Consider the following 13,793-nt stretch of genomic DNA (forward strand, 5'->3'; position numbering starts at 1 on the left):
TCCTGTCGAACCTGAGGATCGAACCCAAGTCATCAGGCTTGCCCGCCAGCGCTTTCACCCTCTGAGCCCGGGCCCTGTGGGAAGTTACTTTGACCACAGGTGGAGCACTAAGGAGCAGTCTCAATTAGTGGAAGGGCCCACGCCCTCCGCGCTTGCTCAGCCTGCTCCCTTCTTTGGCTGACTTTCCCAGCTGTCACCGGACCTCTGTTAGGTCAGTTAATGCTGGCAGATAATAAGCTCCAAGCGGGCAGGGGCTCCGCTGAACACCACTGCGTGCATACCTGGCTCTGGACAAGAGGCTTGGAACAAAACGGGTAGTCGATAGAGACGTGATGGATAAATGACTACTTGAAAATAATTTGACTACAGGGAAATGCGAACAGAGCCGAAGCTTCCTTCCTGCTGGGGCGGCAGGTGTTGCTGGTGATGGAGGCGGCAGCACCACAGTCGTCCCCCCTCCCCCTTCTCCACCTCCAGAGTCGGGAGGCTGGATCCTCTAAGGCCAGGAGGTATGGGTCCAGCGCGACCCTGTGTGCAGTGGGTTGCAGGTCAGGGGTGCGCAGGGAGCCCCTCGCCGCAGCCATTTCCGGCTCTTTGTGTGACAGCAGCCGCGGCGAAGGGGCTGGGCACCGTGGCCAGGGGAGGAGCCGCCGCGGGCGGAGGGGCGGAACCGCGGGCGGGGCGGGGCGCGGCGCGGCGGCCGGCGGGCGCAGCGGCGGAGCGGGGCTGAGCATCCTGCGCCCCGGCGCGGGGGCCTGCGGTAGCCTCGGGCCCCTCCCCTGGACCTGCCATCGAACCAGGTAAGGGGACCTCGGGGCTGATGCAGGGACCGAAATGCTGCCTAGGCGGAGGATGCGCTCCTGAGGATGCGCGTGGAGCGGGCGCTCCTTCTCGCAGCCCGCTGGGGGCGCTTGGCTCGGCGCCCGAGGCTGCGCGGCCCCGGGTCCCCAGAGGCCCAGCTGCAGGCCCCGCGCTGCCCCTTCTCTTCTCCGCCGCACCGGGCGCCCTGAGCAGGGAGCGTCTCCCAGGAGTCGTGGGTACAGCGCGGAGCCCTGCGCGGCGACCGCAGCAGCAGCAGGTGCGTGGCCTGGGCCGGAGCCCCCTGCCGGAAAGGGAGACAGGGATAGTCTAGCGGACCAGGGACACCTGCAGGGGACACGAGCCCGGCGGGGGCCACATCCCTGCGCCCAGGTACTTAAGATCGCCGGCCGTTTGCAGCCACCGTCATTCCGCCAAGGCCAGCGAGAGCCGCCTGGGCCCGCCTGGTAGGCAATGGGCTACTGGGCGCCCGCGGTGAACCGAAGCCGGGTGGGGCCGGGGCCGCAGTGGCGCGGTTTGGGAGAGGAGGGCTGTGATGAGCCGGGAGGCATGGCTGACCTGCTTCGAAGCGTTCTGGCCTTTGCTAACGCCTCTCCCCTGGTTGGCTCGGGGGATGGGGGGGAAGGTGGGGTGACGAAATCCTAGCGGACAAGGTTTCCTTCCTATGTAGCTAGCTGCCCACCTGTCTGTTGTGGGAGATGGCCACATCGCCTCCAGGAAGGTAAGCCCTCCTGTGTGTACAGGAAGGGAAAGAGTAGCCTGTGCCTAAAGGGTGGGGGTAGGGAGAATGGGCCAACCGAAGGATGGTTTTCTACCGTGACTGTCCGGGTGCTTTCCAGCCCAGGGAACCTGACTTTGAATTTGGCTTGCCCTATTCCTTAGTGCCCACAGCCCCACAGCTGGGCAGAAAGATTTGGGGGACAGACTGCAGGCTATTGGCTCCTAACCTATCATTTCTACTTCTACCTCTTGCCCCTCCCCTTAGGGCAGGAAGTGACCAGCATTCTCTTGGGCACAGGCCCTGCTAGATCCCATGGCTAGCACTCAGTGCACCCCCCCCCCCCTTGTTGGAGGACAGAAATATAGATTCATGTGTATGGTCAGGATTGTTAAGTCCATGAAGGTAGTTGTCCCTTCCCTGAAACCGTCTGTGGCCTGACGACCCTCCGTGTAATGCCTTGTGTGTCGCTTCTCTTCTGTCAAACTTGCTTGAGAAAGGAACCAGTGAGCGGTGTTTATCTTGAAGGGTTAAATACAAAAGGTTTTCCCATTGGATGTGGAGCAGGTGCTTCAGAAGTCATGGGATCTAGAAAGGAAGCTGAGGAGAGGAGACATTTTAATAGGAAACAGAGCTGAAGTCAAAATATTTGGTGCCTCTGATGGTTGGCTTTCAGATGTAAGCTAGATGTGGGAGAGATACTGCCTTCAAAACGACATGTCCAGCAGCTGTCAGATTCATTTTCAGTCAGGGCTGCTTTGGCCTGGTGGACAGGAATACTGTCGGTGTGTGTGTGTGTGTGCGTGTGTGTGTGTGTGTGTGTGTGTGTGTTTTGTGTGTGTGTACACACTCGTGCGCACGAACAGGCGCGTGCTTGATAAGTCAGGGGTTACTGTCACCAGAGGCCTTTGTTGAGCACCGGTCTCCACTTGTGGGGTGTGAAGTTTTCCCATAGAGAGTTCCTCACTGGGGCTAGCCGCCGTCTGCCCTGACAGTTATGAAGCCACACACAGCACGCTGCTGCTTACAAAGCCGGTGCCTCTGGGTACTTCTGCTTGCTGAGCCCCAGGCCAGCCGCATTAGCTCACTAAGCTTCTTTATTATATTTCCTGGCCAGTTCTGACTGGTTGTGTAGGAACCTGAGACTGCCTTGTTCCCTCTGTGGTGGAAAATGGAAAGGAAAGCGTGATTTAGGCGCTGGGCCAACAGTGGGGTTATACAGCTGTGTGTGTAGGTTCGGGGACTTTTGCTCAGATCAGATCACAAGGAGAAGTAATTTAACAACTAGTGAAGGGCCCCGATCACACGACATCTACCCTCTGATTATTGTGCCCCCTCTCTGTTCAGTGGGCCTCTGAGGCTGTCATTGACCTGAAAGCTAAATTAGGTGATGAATAGGCAACAAGCTAATTAGCATTGGGAACAGAGTTGCGGGGGAAACAGTATAGGGCTCCTGTCCTCACATTTCAGCCTCAGCCTCCATGCTCAAAGAGGCTTCTTTGGGCCGCTGTTAGCCCCAGGGTTCCACCAAGAGCTTCACAAAATGGCCTTTTTATGGCCTCCATGTGGCTACCATAACAATGAGTCTATTTCTTTACTGGCAAGTATTAATTATTCACTTACAGTTGACGAAACCAGACGTCAGTCACCTCATTGGAGCCTTTGTGAGAGGCCTTTGGTCTTGTCAAGTTGAGAAGCAAAGCCATATCTAGGGTCCAGCGAACGGCCTTGCATTTGTAGCTGGAGGTGGTGGCTGGAAAGGAATGGAGGCAGTATGTGCCTTGCAGGCTGTGAAAGGGAGGCCAGCTGTGGTGGGGGAGGGGCTGGTACATCTTTGGATGCTCTTATTAAATGAAGGATGCATGAAAGTGCTGAATAGGGTCTGTGGCGCACAGTTGCTCCTCTATTTATATCTTTATTGTTGCGATGCACCATTTACAAGATCACTGAGAATCTGGTTCACGGGCACATTCCACTCACAGTCCTCTCTGACCTCTGGACTTCCGGGGCTTACCTGAATCTTGCCTGAACCTTTTTCAAGGGGATTTGGTCTGTCCAATCCATTGCAGCACATATGCCAAAGACATTGGAGAGGCATGTGATCAGACAAAGTGTTGGCCAGGGCTTCATTCACCTGGCAACTGCTGAAAGTGGAGTAGGCAGGAGGAAGGGGGTGGGAATGAGTGAGCACAGGTAAGTCTCACGTTACAGGCACACAGAGTCCGGGAAGAACTTCTTCCTCTGTGTGTATCGAGCATTTTGCAACTAATTCAAAATGTCAAGGGCAAGCTTGGCTTTACTTCTGGGACAGACAGAGCAGCACAGTGAACTTGGGAAGTGGGATTTCTCCTTGACTCGCTTTAACATGGCTGCTGCCTTCCTGACTTTAACAATTGAGCAATGGAAAGCGTTCTGCCCAGCCTGTTACCTGTCTGTCACCACCAAAGGCCTGCGATGAGATAATGTCTGTGAACCCCCATTTGGAGAAGAAGTCATGGAAAGAGGAAGAGAAAGAGGCTCCTGCGCTTGGCTATTTTGGATGGGTGCCTCCATTCCTAAAGGAACTATTTATTAAGTGTGTTTTGAGTGTCAGTTTTAAGAGCTGAATCTGTGGCTTCTCTGTACCAAAAGGAAACTGAAAGACACTTCGTAGTTCACAGGTTCATAATGTCCTTACCCCGAGAAAGACACTTCAGGATTCACTCGGGGGGGGGGGGATATCTCCCAGGATGCAAAGGTTTGGACAGTGGCTTAGTGGCTGTGGCTGTTGTACTAAGGACCGTGTGTGTGAGAGAGGGGCCTCAAAAGACATCCACATAAACCACGCGTCTTAGGTCCTGGCAGCAGAGGAGAAATGAATTGAGTGCAAATTCTTGAGAGAAATGGTTTGAGAGGACAGAGTTGAGTGAAGCAGACTTTCTTGAAGGGCTCCTTCTGCCTGGGTGGCATTTTGAAAGCCTCCTGTCAGGTCAGTAGCCGTGTGATGACAGGGGAAAGCAAAGAGAACCTTCCAGAGGAAGAGACCCAGAGATGACCTCATTAGTGGGGCCGTTAGATTGGGTGCTGGCCCCAGTGGCCAGTCTTCTCAGTGTAGAATTTCTTGGACTTCAATCCTAAGGTGGAATGGAGGGATTGTCTCTATAATTGATTTCAAGTGAGTTGCTTTTCTTGTTGCTGTCACGAAAGTACCCCACAAAAGCAACTTAAGGAAGAAAGGATTTCTTTTGGCTTGCAGTTTAAAGAGGGCCACTCCATCCTGACAGCAGGAGCATGAAGCAGCTGGTCCCATTGTATTCTGAGTCAGGAAGTAGAAAAAGATGAATGCCGGTGCTGTTTGTTTGTTTGCTTATTGTTGTTGTTGTTGTTGTTATTCCTTTTTATTTAGTCTGTGATCACAGCCCATGGAGTGGTGGACTCACTCAATACTGAGGTAGACTTTCCCTTCTTTGGTAAACTTCTCTGGAATCACTTTCAGAGTTTAAATCCTGTCAGGTTGACAGTGATGATCAACCTTGACAGGATGTGAGGCTTTCCACAGAAAATAAAGCTGGTGGGCCAATTAGGAAACTTCCAGAGACTCCCTAAGTTTGAACCAGTACCCCCCCCCCCAGCCTTCCCTGAAGGCCCATAAGATTAAGGAACATGCAGGGTAAACCTTCATCACAGAGACCCGTTATCTCAGTGCTTAGGGTTGAGCAAAGTGTGAATAGTGAGGTAGGAATTAAAATCTGAATGTCCCCCCTCACCCTCCGATTCTGTTACAGTTCCATGTAAGAAAGAGACACGATGACACTTCTTGTAAAGGGCAAAGCGGACTGGAGGACGGGAGAATTTTATCTGCAGAAGTTTTCCTAGATTCTTAGACAAGTAAACAAGTCAGGCTTCTGTAGATAGGGTGCCTTGAGGGACCGTGATATAATTTCACATTCCTTTTGTTGTTGTTTCTTTGTGTTTAAACTGGAAGATATGGATTTGGGTCTTTGGCTCAAGCAGGCAACAAATCATTAAACATCGATGAAATATGCAGTGCCCAGGTGCCCCTCCCTCTTTGCTAGTCTGAGGAGTCAAATCCAGAAAAGAAGCCTATTCCCAGCGTCGGTGGTGGCCCAAAGAATTTGTATAAATGTGAAGCAGTTTGTGGTGGGATGGGAGACGGTGAGTTCTATTCCATATTCTGGGGGACTATGGAAGAGTGTGGCTGCTGCGAAAGGAAATGCCCTGTTTATACTTGCTAGTTTGGTAAACTGGCTTATGTAAGGCCATTCTCCTGAAAGTATGCAACATACTTCTAGCATGTTCCCTCCCTAGTCCCCATCACCTTCCTCCTCCCCTTTTCCATGTTAGTCCCCTGTGTTCCTCTAGAAGGTTTTGCTTCTACTTTCATACCTGTCCATCTGAGAGTTTATGCATCTATATAAACTCTAGGACCCGTCGACGAGAGAAGATGTGTGATATTTGTCTTTTCCGAGACTGACTTAATTCTCTTGAAATAAGAAGCTCCAGTTGCATCCACTCTTCTGCACACGACATCATTTTATGTGTGTGGCCCAACACTATTCTGTTGCATACAAAAGCAATGTTTTCCTTCTGCATTCAGAATAGGTTGTTCTAGACGTGAGCCTTGACACAGGGTAGGATTTGAGAAGAGGAGGGAGCAAGCCACGGAGCTGTGGCAGTAGTTGGAGCAGAGGCGCACAGCCAGGATGTCCTTGAACAGACAGATGACCCTGTACACTCTGGCCACCGTGGGCAGATGGTCCAAGCTGCGGAAGTGTGGCTTTAAGAATGCTCCTTATATGGAGGTAAATGTCCCAGTTAGAACCGGAAACATTTGCCTACGGGTTGGAAAGGCCCAGGGAGAGAAGATCACATACAATGATTCTTAACTGGTTGCTTGGGGTTTGCCACTTTCTTTCTTTCCTCTTGAAAGTCCATGTGGTGCACGGCAGTCACATGATTGATATGTCACATCGCGTCAGGACTGTGCTGTGCAGAAAGGACAAACATGTCAGCAGTGCTATGATGGGGACACATTGAAACCTCTCCTCAGGCTTTCTAAAATATAGCTTGTTGGCAGACCTCAGTGCTTAAGCTGTGAGTTGCAGCAACTTCTACAACACAGACCCTGACATCATGGTTGAGGCTGCTAGCAGGCCAGCTTATATATATATATATATATATATATATATATTTGTGTGTGTGTGTGTATGTGTGTGCATAGGCATATAAGCATGTGTGTGTGCAAATGAAGGTCATGGGTTAGCCATGTAACCATCCTCTGGATGTTTTCTACTTTGATTTATTGTTTTTGTTGTTATTATTGTTATTATTATTGCTATTATTATTATTATTATTATTATTATTAATTCTTTTGAAAATGGTTTCTTGTCAGCCTGGAGCTCGCCAATTAGGCTCAGCAGGCTAACCAGTGAGCTCCCAAGATCCACCTGTCCTCATCTCCCCAGCACCAGTTTAACAAGCAAGCACCCCCAGGCCCAGCTTTTACTTTATTTTATTTTATTTTTTTCAAGATAGGGTTTCTTGTGTAGTCTTGGCTGTCCTGGACTTGCTTTCTAAACCAGGCTGGCCTCAAACTCACAGAGATCCTCCTGGAGTTCAAACTCAGTTCTGAAAGCTTGCACAGTAAGTTCTTTTCCTACTGAGCTGTCCTCCCCGCTCCAAGTCCCAGTCTCCATGCTTCATGGAGAATCTTGCACTTGTAGAGTAAGTGAAAGTGGCTTAGGAGCCTAAGTCAGTCTCAGATGGAGCCATGTTCAGGTCACAGGTCCACAATGAGGTAGGAAAGATCTGTATCCTCTAACCTAGAGACCAACCCTGAAAGTCCCCTCTTTGTTTCCTCAGCAGATGGTTCCTTGAGCCAGAGATTCTGAAGGCTTGTTCCCCTCTCCACAGACAAGTCTCATTGGGGTTCCTCATGTGGCGGTATGCTGTAATCCCTGGGGGTGGGGGTGGGGAGGTCAAAATCAGCGGAGCACCATGAATGGATGACCTCCCCTCTATAAAGGACTAGGGACTGTGGCCCTGAGCTTGTGGTATCTGCTTACTTTTGGTTGTCACCAAAAGCCTTCCTCACCCCCACTGACACAGGAAGCAACCGAGAAAAAGCGGCCAATGAAATGGCAAGCCCCTCCGCCCCACCAAGGTCCTTTCCCCCCCCCCCCACTTCCTCGTAGAAAAACAAGCAGGGTAGACCAGCCTGTCTGCAGGTGCTCAGGTGGAGGTTGAAATAGGCTTCTTTGCTCCACCCTCGGGTCCCCTGAGAACAGAGACAGGTGACAAGGCCACTGCTCCCAGGGGACAGGCAGTGAAACACCACTGAACCAGTGGTGCTGTGTGCTGGCCAGGTGTCTCAACTGCTCTGTGGGTTGTCCTCCAGGGGAGAATTAAAAATTCCCCTCAAAGCAGGACATGCACATGCTCATGCAAAATAAAACACTGAAAGCCCTGCAGAGCGGGGCTTCCCCCAAGGGGCTGGTTCTTCAAGCAGCTCCCTCTGGTCTCTGAGACGTTCACATGAGTGCTCTGGGCTTCTCTCTCTTTCCTCATCGACTGTCTCCCCGCTGCCATAAATGCAGATTGGCCTTCTTTCTATCATGCCGTGTCCTCCAACCCCCCATCCCCCAATCTACTGAGATTAATGTTTTAACCTAGATCACACATAAAGCATCTATATTATTAAGGTGTCTCATTGCTGAGGGCAGGAAGGCTAAGGGATGGTATGTTTATTTTCTCATCTGGCGTTTTGTTTCATTGGAAAAGTAGATATTTTTTTTTCCCTTAATGTCAAGTTAAATGTCAGTTGCTTCATCAGACACTGTCTTCCCAGATTGCTGTGTTAGTCCCTAACTAGCCAAGTCACCTCATGCAAAAAGCCATGTCTGGGCCGCAGTTTCTGAATCCCTAGGAAGGAGTAGGACAAGAGGTTATCCTACAGAGGCAGGCTAACTACTCTCTCTTTTTGTTGTTTATTCTGAACTTCAAAATCAATCCCACACACCCCTTCCCCTGCGCTTTCCTGTCGGCTGAGAAGTCTTTTCTCCAGTTAAGCTGCTGCAGAAGGAGTAGGACGAGAACCGCGGGCAACGGGTGTGGCGGTGCTCACCTGTCATTCTAACTCCAGGCTGGAGACTTGCTGTGAGCTCTGGGCCAGCTTGGGCTACAAAGTGAGACTGTGTCTCAAACAGACAGGCAGTGGAAAGGCCGAACAGCCAGTTTAGGGACTGTTCCATGGGACAGGTGAGGGGTGTCTGCTACTCTCTTTATCCCTCCCACTGTCTCCTGCTCCATCTGTCACTCACTCCGTACCCCACTTGTTTATGTTGTACCCATAGGTTCATAAAAATACTAATTTAGGGGTAGCAGCAACCTTGTTAAGACATAGTTGGAGTATTTGAAGACTCTTCATTTAAGCCAAACAGTTCCATAATTTGTAGCAACTAACAAACATGTGCATCCACAATCACTGATAATTTTAGGACATGTTTGGCATCCCAGAAAGAGAGCTCATTTCCTCCAAACCCACATCCAGCCCTAGGCAACCACACGTCCATTTAGTATCTCCATAGATCTTCTAGACATACTGTATACATGGAATCATACAGTGTGGAGCTCTTTGTTCTTAGCATGATGTTTTCAAGGCTCATGTGTATATCTAGGATACAGCATGTGTCTGGACTAACATCCTTTCTATTACTGAATATGTTATGCAGGGGTACCAGTTTTATCTCTTAGTCAGTCAATGGACATTTAGAGTGCTCATACCTCTGGAAAGCTATGTATAATGTTGCTATGGATGTATGTTTGCAAAGTTTTAGGTACATTATAGTTTGTACATTTATTATCTATTTATGGATTAGGTGCGCACACACACAAGCATGCACCCATGCAATATATAGCAAGTTTGTGGCCATCAGAGGACAAGTTACAGAAGTCATTACTCTCCTTTTACCATGTGGGTCTCAGAGATTAAACTCAGGTCATCCAGTAAACACCTTTACCTGCTCAGCCATTTCACTGGCTCCTTCCTTCCTTCCTTTCTTCCTTCCTCCTCCCCTCCCTCCTTCCCTCCCTCTCTCCCTCCTTCCCTCTCTCCTTCTTTTATCAGAAGAAGGTGTGATTTTTCTCCACCCAGTGAACAAATTCTAACTCAGTTGTAGCTTTTATTTTATTTGTTAAAGATTTATAATTATTTAATGTAGAATGCTCTAGCTGCATGTACACCTGCATGCCAAAAGAGGACATCAGATCCCACTGTGGATGGCTGTGAGCCACCAAGTGGTTGCTGGGAATTGAACTCAGGACCTCTAGATGAGGAGCCAGTGCTCTTAACCACTGAACCATCTCTCCAGCCGCTGTAGCTGTGCTGTTAGCATAGATGCTGGGTGTAAATTAGGCACATGCCTCATCTCAGGGAGCCTGGTTTAGAGCAGGGGAGACAACACAGCAAGTGCTTAGTCAGTGTGCAGGTTCAGTGTGGCCCAAAAGTAATGAGACTAAGGTGGGGTGAGTCCCACTCACAGACAAGGATGTCATTCCCTTACATCTCTCCCAGTTCCAGACTCATGCTGACAGTGTAAGGGTTTCTGTCCTGGGTACCACAATATTAGTGATGCCTCTACCTGATGTGGTGCTATGTGGAGCTCTTGATCCTGCACTCAGTTGCCCAACTTCACTACAGCCTTGGTTAGGGACACACATGTACTCTGTATATTACATACCATTGCAGTCATTAAAAAAATATCTGTTTATTGCTGGGCAGTAGTAGCACACACCTTTTTATCCTAGTACTACGGAGATGGAGGCAGGTGGACATTTGTGAGTTCAAGACCAGACTGGTCTACACAGTGAATTCCAGGAGAGCCAGGGCTACATATAGAGAAACTTTGTCCTATCTATCTATCTATCTATCTATCTGGCATCTATCTGTCTGCCCATCCATCTGTCCATCCATCCATCCATCCATCCATCCATCTACCCATCTATCTGTCTGTCTATCCATCTATCTGTCTATCCATCCATCTATCCATCCATCTATCTATCCATCCACCCACCCATCCATCCATCCATACATACATACATACATACACACACAAAATTTTATGTATACGGTGTTTTGCTTACATGTATGTCTGTGGACTGTATGCATACAGTGCTCACAGAAGCCAGAAGAGAAGAGGAGGGTCAGTTCTCCTAGAACTGGAGTTATTGACAGTTGTGAGCTTCTGGGTGGGTGCTGGGAATCAAACCTGGGTCCTCTGGAAGAGCAGCCAATGCTCTCAACCACCAAACCATCTCTCCAGCTCCAATTGCAGTGAGTTTATTTTGCAAAGTTTGCTGCTTTTATAAAAGCAGTTTGGCTTAATTACAGAAAACAAAAACTCAACATTTTCCTTCTGTCATTCCTCAGCGTATAACAAATTAATACACTATCGGATATCATTGTACTAGAATGCTGGATTGTTAAGATTGCTGAGTAAATGTGTTTGGGAAAAAAATTGTTAGATGGATTTTGATTTGGGATTACGACAGAATTTTCAACAATATCTAAAATGGCTCTAAACATGTTTTTGGTTGTTGTTGTTGTTGCTTGTTTTTGTTTTGTTTTGTTTTTGCTTTTGTTATTTTGTAGTGTCTACTTGTAAAGTGGTGTTCTCAGCATCGATGATCAGAAAGTCAAACCATGGATAAACTGAAAAACATTGAAGATATCCTGCATCCTGCAGTCTGAAAAATTTGACTAGAATTTAACTCTCTTTTTGTAAAAATAAAGAAGTCCAGGGTTCAGGGAGATGGCTCAGTGGGTAAGGGGCTTGCAGGGAGGCAGAACCAGATTTTAGATCCCCAGAAACCATGAAAAACACCAGGTGGGCATGGAAGCCTGGAGACAGGGGCTTCTTCAAGGAAGTGCGCTGGCAAGACTAGCCAAGTCTGCAAGTTCTGTATTTGAGGGACGGTGCCTCTGTATGTATAGTGGAAAGTGGATGTGGAATACATGCAAGGTCAACTTTGGGCCTCCACATATATGTTAACACACGCTAACATACATAGAAACATGCATATACCTGTGTACGCACACCACACACATTCATCAAGACGCAAATTGCTTTCATGTTTGACAAATGGTAGCATCGTCTGTATGCCAAGAAATTGTTTGGAAATCAATGCCCTTATGGGTTGTTAGCAGTAAACGTTTGATTTGCACGCCTGTTTTACCCGGCCGTACACTCCCAGAGTCATGTCTGCATTTCCCGGGTTGAAAGAGATCATGGGAGAAAAGGCTTAAGAAGCCTCAATGTAGCTTATCCCCTAAACGCAGCTCCAAGTGGTTCCCATAGCGTTGGCAAGCCTGACATTGGTCTACGCAGACTGTCTCTGTACAACTGTTCATGCCCAGCCCACTGAGCGGAGGTGGCACGGCCCGCCGTGGTACACTCTGGATTCCTGTAAGATGAACATGCATGATTGCTTTCCTGCTCAGCTGCTTCTGAAGCCTGAAGGGGCTCTGCTCCACAGGGCATTGGTCTCCGACATCCTGGAGCTGTACCCTGCCATGGCGACCTTCCATGCCTGCATGGCTTCCTGCCACGCTGTGCTACACCCAGGATGGATGGGAAAGCAGGCTGTGCCCTTGGGATTTTGCTTGCTCACTCAAATGCCATTTTATTTTATCTCAATGGGACTATCTCCCTTTTAATTGTTTTGTATTTTAACATGTATTTGCATAATACTTTCTCTGTATATATATGTATGTCTGTGGCCTCTCTTTCTGTCTGTCTCTATCTCTGTGTGTGTGTGTGTCCTCTAGTTAGATACCTGGACAGATGGGAAAAGTATATCCTAGCCTCTAGATGCTTGTGGATCTCCCAAATGACTTTTCCTAATCTTTTCAACTTGGGAGAGTTTCGGTCCTGCGGAAGGGAAAAACAACCAACCTGGGAGGATTGGTGATACACTTAGCATTTTCCAAAAAGGTACAAAAGTAGGCATGACCTAAAAGAACACGGAACTAGAAAGAAAGATATCCTGTGCACCGGGCCTCTGCCGGTCAGTACCAGGCCTCTGCCAATCACCGGCATGAATGAAAGCATTTATTTCTTAGTAAAGGCGACCTGGGAGAAACATCAGATAGTAGCTGCCCTCCTGGATTTGTGGGGCAGTGGTGATGGGAAGTAAAGATGAAAGAGCCGTACAGAACTGACATCCTAGTGACAATGCTGGCCTTGGTAGAGGGAGTAGGGAAATAGTGGCAGTGTTTATCTACTTGATGGATTACCCAACATGAACTTCAGTGCTGGGGCACTGAGAAGCCATTGCTTTAGTCTGAGCAGGAAGGCTGTATTCGGAAACAAGCCAGTTTGTTATTGTTGCGTTTTTCTGAAAACAGGAGATACTAATGTAGCTGAGTTAGCACAATCAGGAGGCCCTTCCCCTCTAACCTTTACAAAAAAGCAGTCTCTGGGTGAACTAGCCTTGTAAAAACTTCAGTGGCATGGGTGTGTTAGTATGGGCATTATTAGTTTTTGTTAGTTTGACACAAACTAGAGTTACTTAGGAAGAAGGAACCTCAGTTGAAGAATTGTTTCCATCAGATAGGCCTGTGAGCATGTCTGTGAGGTATTTTATTAATTGGGAATGATGTAAGAAGGCCCAGCCCACTGTGGGTAGTACCATCCCTAGGCAGGTAGGCCTGGACATTATGAGAAAAGTTCCTGAGCAAGCCAAAAAGCAGCATTCCTTGTGGTCCCTGCTTTCACGTTCCTGCTTGGGTGCCTGCCTTGGCTTCTCTCCGTGATGATCTGCAACCTGTAAGGTTAAATGAACTCATTCCTCCCCATGTTGCTTTTGGTCAGAGTGTTTTCATAGCAACAGAAAGCAAACTAGGAGAGTGGATGTGTCTATGCTTCTGTATCTGAGTTGTGCATGCAAGGAGAGCCATGTGTACAAGGGAGAACAACTTTGGAGTTGGTTCTCTCTTTTTGCCTGTATGTGTGTTCTAGGAATTGAACCCCGCTCTCACAGGTTTGCACAGCAAATCCTTTGGGCTGAGCCAGGCTTACCACAGCAGCTTCTTGTTGTTTTTGTTTTTGTTTTTTTGTTTATCTGCTCCCACCTTACCGGCTGTGCTGCACCTGTGTAGCGCGCTCTCAGTCTGGTTTAGAGAATGGAGGCTGCCGCGACTGGTGAATTATGACGAAGAGCCCAGGAAGCTGATCATTCGTACTTTTATCTCCTGACA

The 13,793-nt window shown here is 48.7% G+C and overlaps 1 protein-coding gene across 9 annotated transcripts in view; it reads left to right on the top strand.

Annotated features, from left to right (window-relative positions):
- Nucleotides 1-365: 365 nt before the first annotated feature.
- Nucleotides 366-13,793, top strand: part of Cyfip2 (cytoplasmic FMR1 interacting protein 2) — a 117,271-nt gene continuing 103,843 nt past the window's right edge. Inside the window, exon 1 of one of the 9 annotated variants that reach the window (XM_021646393.2) lies at nucleotides 366-509. The gene's annotated coding sequence lies outside the window, so the exon portion shown is untranslated. Of the gene's footprint in view, nucleotides 510-646; nucleotides 801-832; nucleotides 1,079-1,166; nucleotides 1,192-1,240; nucleotides 1,266-1,516; nucleotides 1,541-13,793 lie in introns of those variants that run through there. The other 8 variants (XM_021646391.2, XM_021646396.2, XM_021646392.2 and 5 more) reach the window with 8 other exon arrangements.

The sequence above is a fragment of the Meriones unguiculatus genome, chromosome 11, assembly GCF_030254825.1.
Source record: "Meriones unguiculatus strain TT.TT164.6M chromosome 11, Bangor_MerUng_6.1, whole genome shotgun sequence".
In the NCBI taxonomy this organism is placed as follows: Eukaryota; Metazoa; Chordata; class Mammalia; order Rodentia; family Muridae; genus Meriones; species Meriones unguiculatus.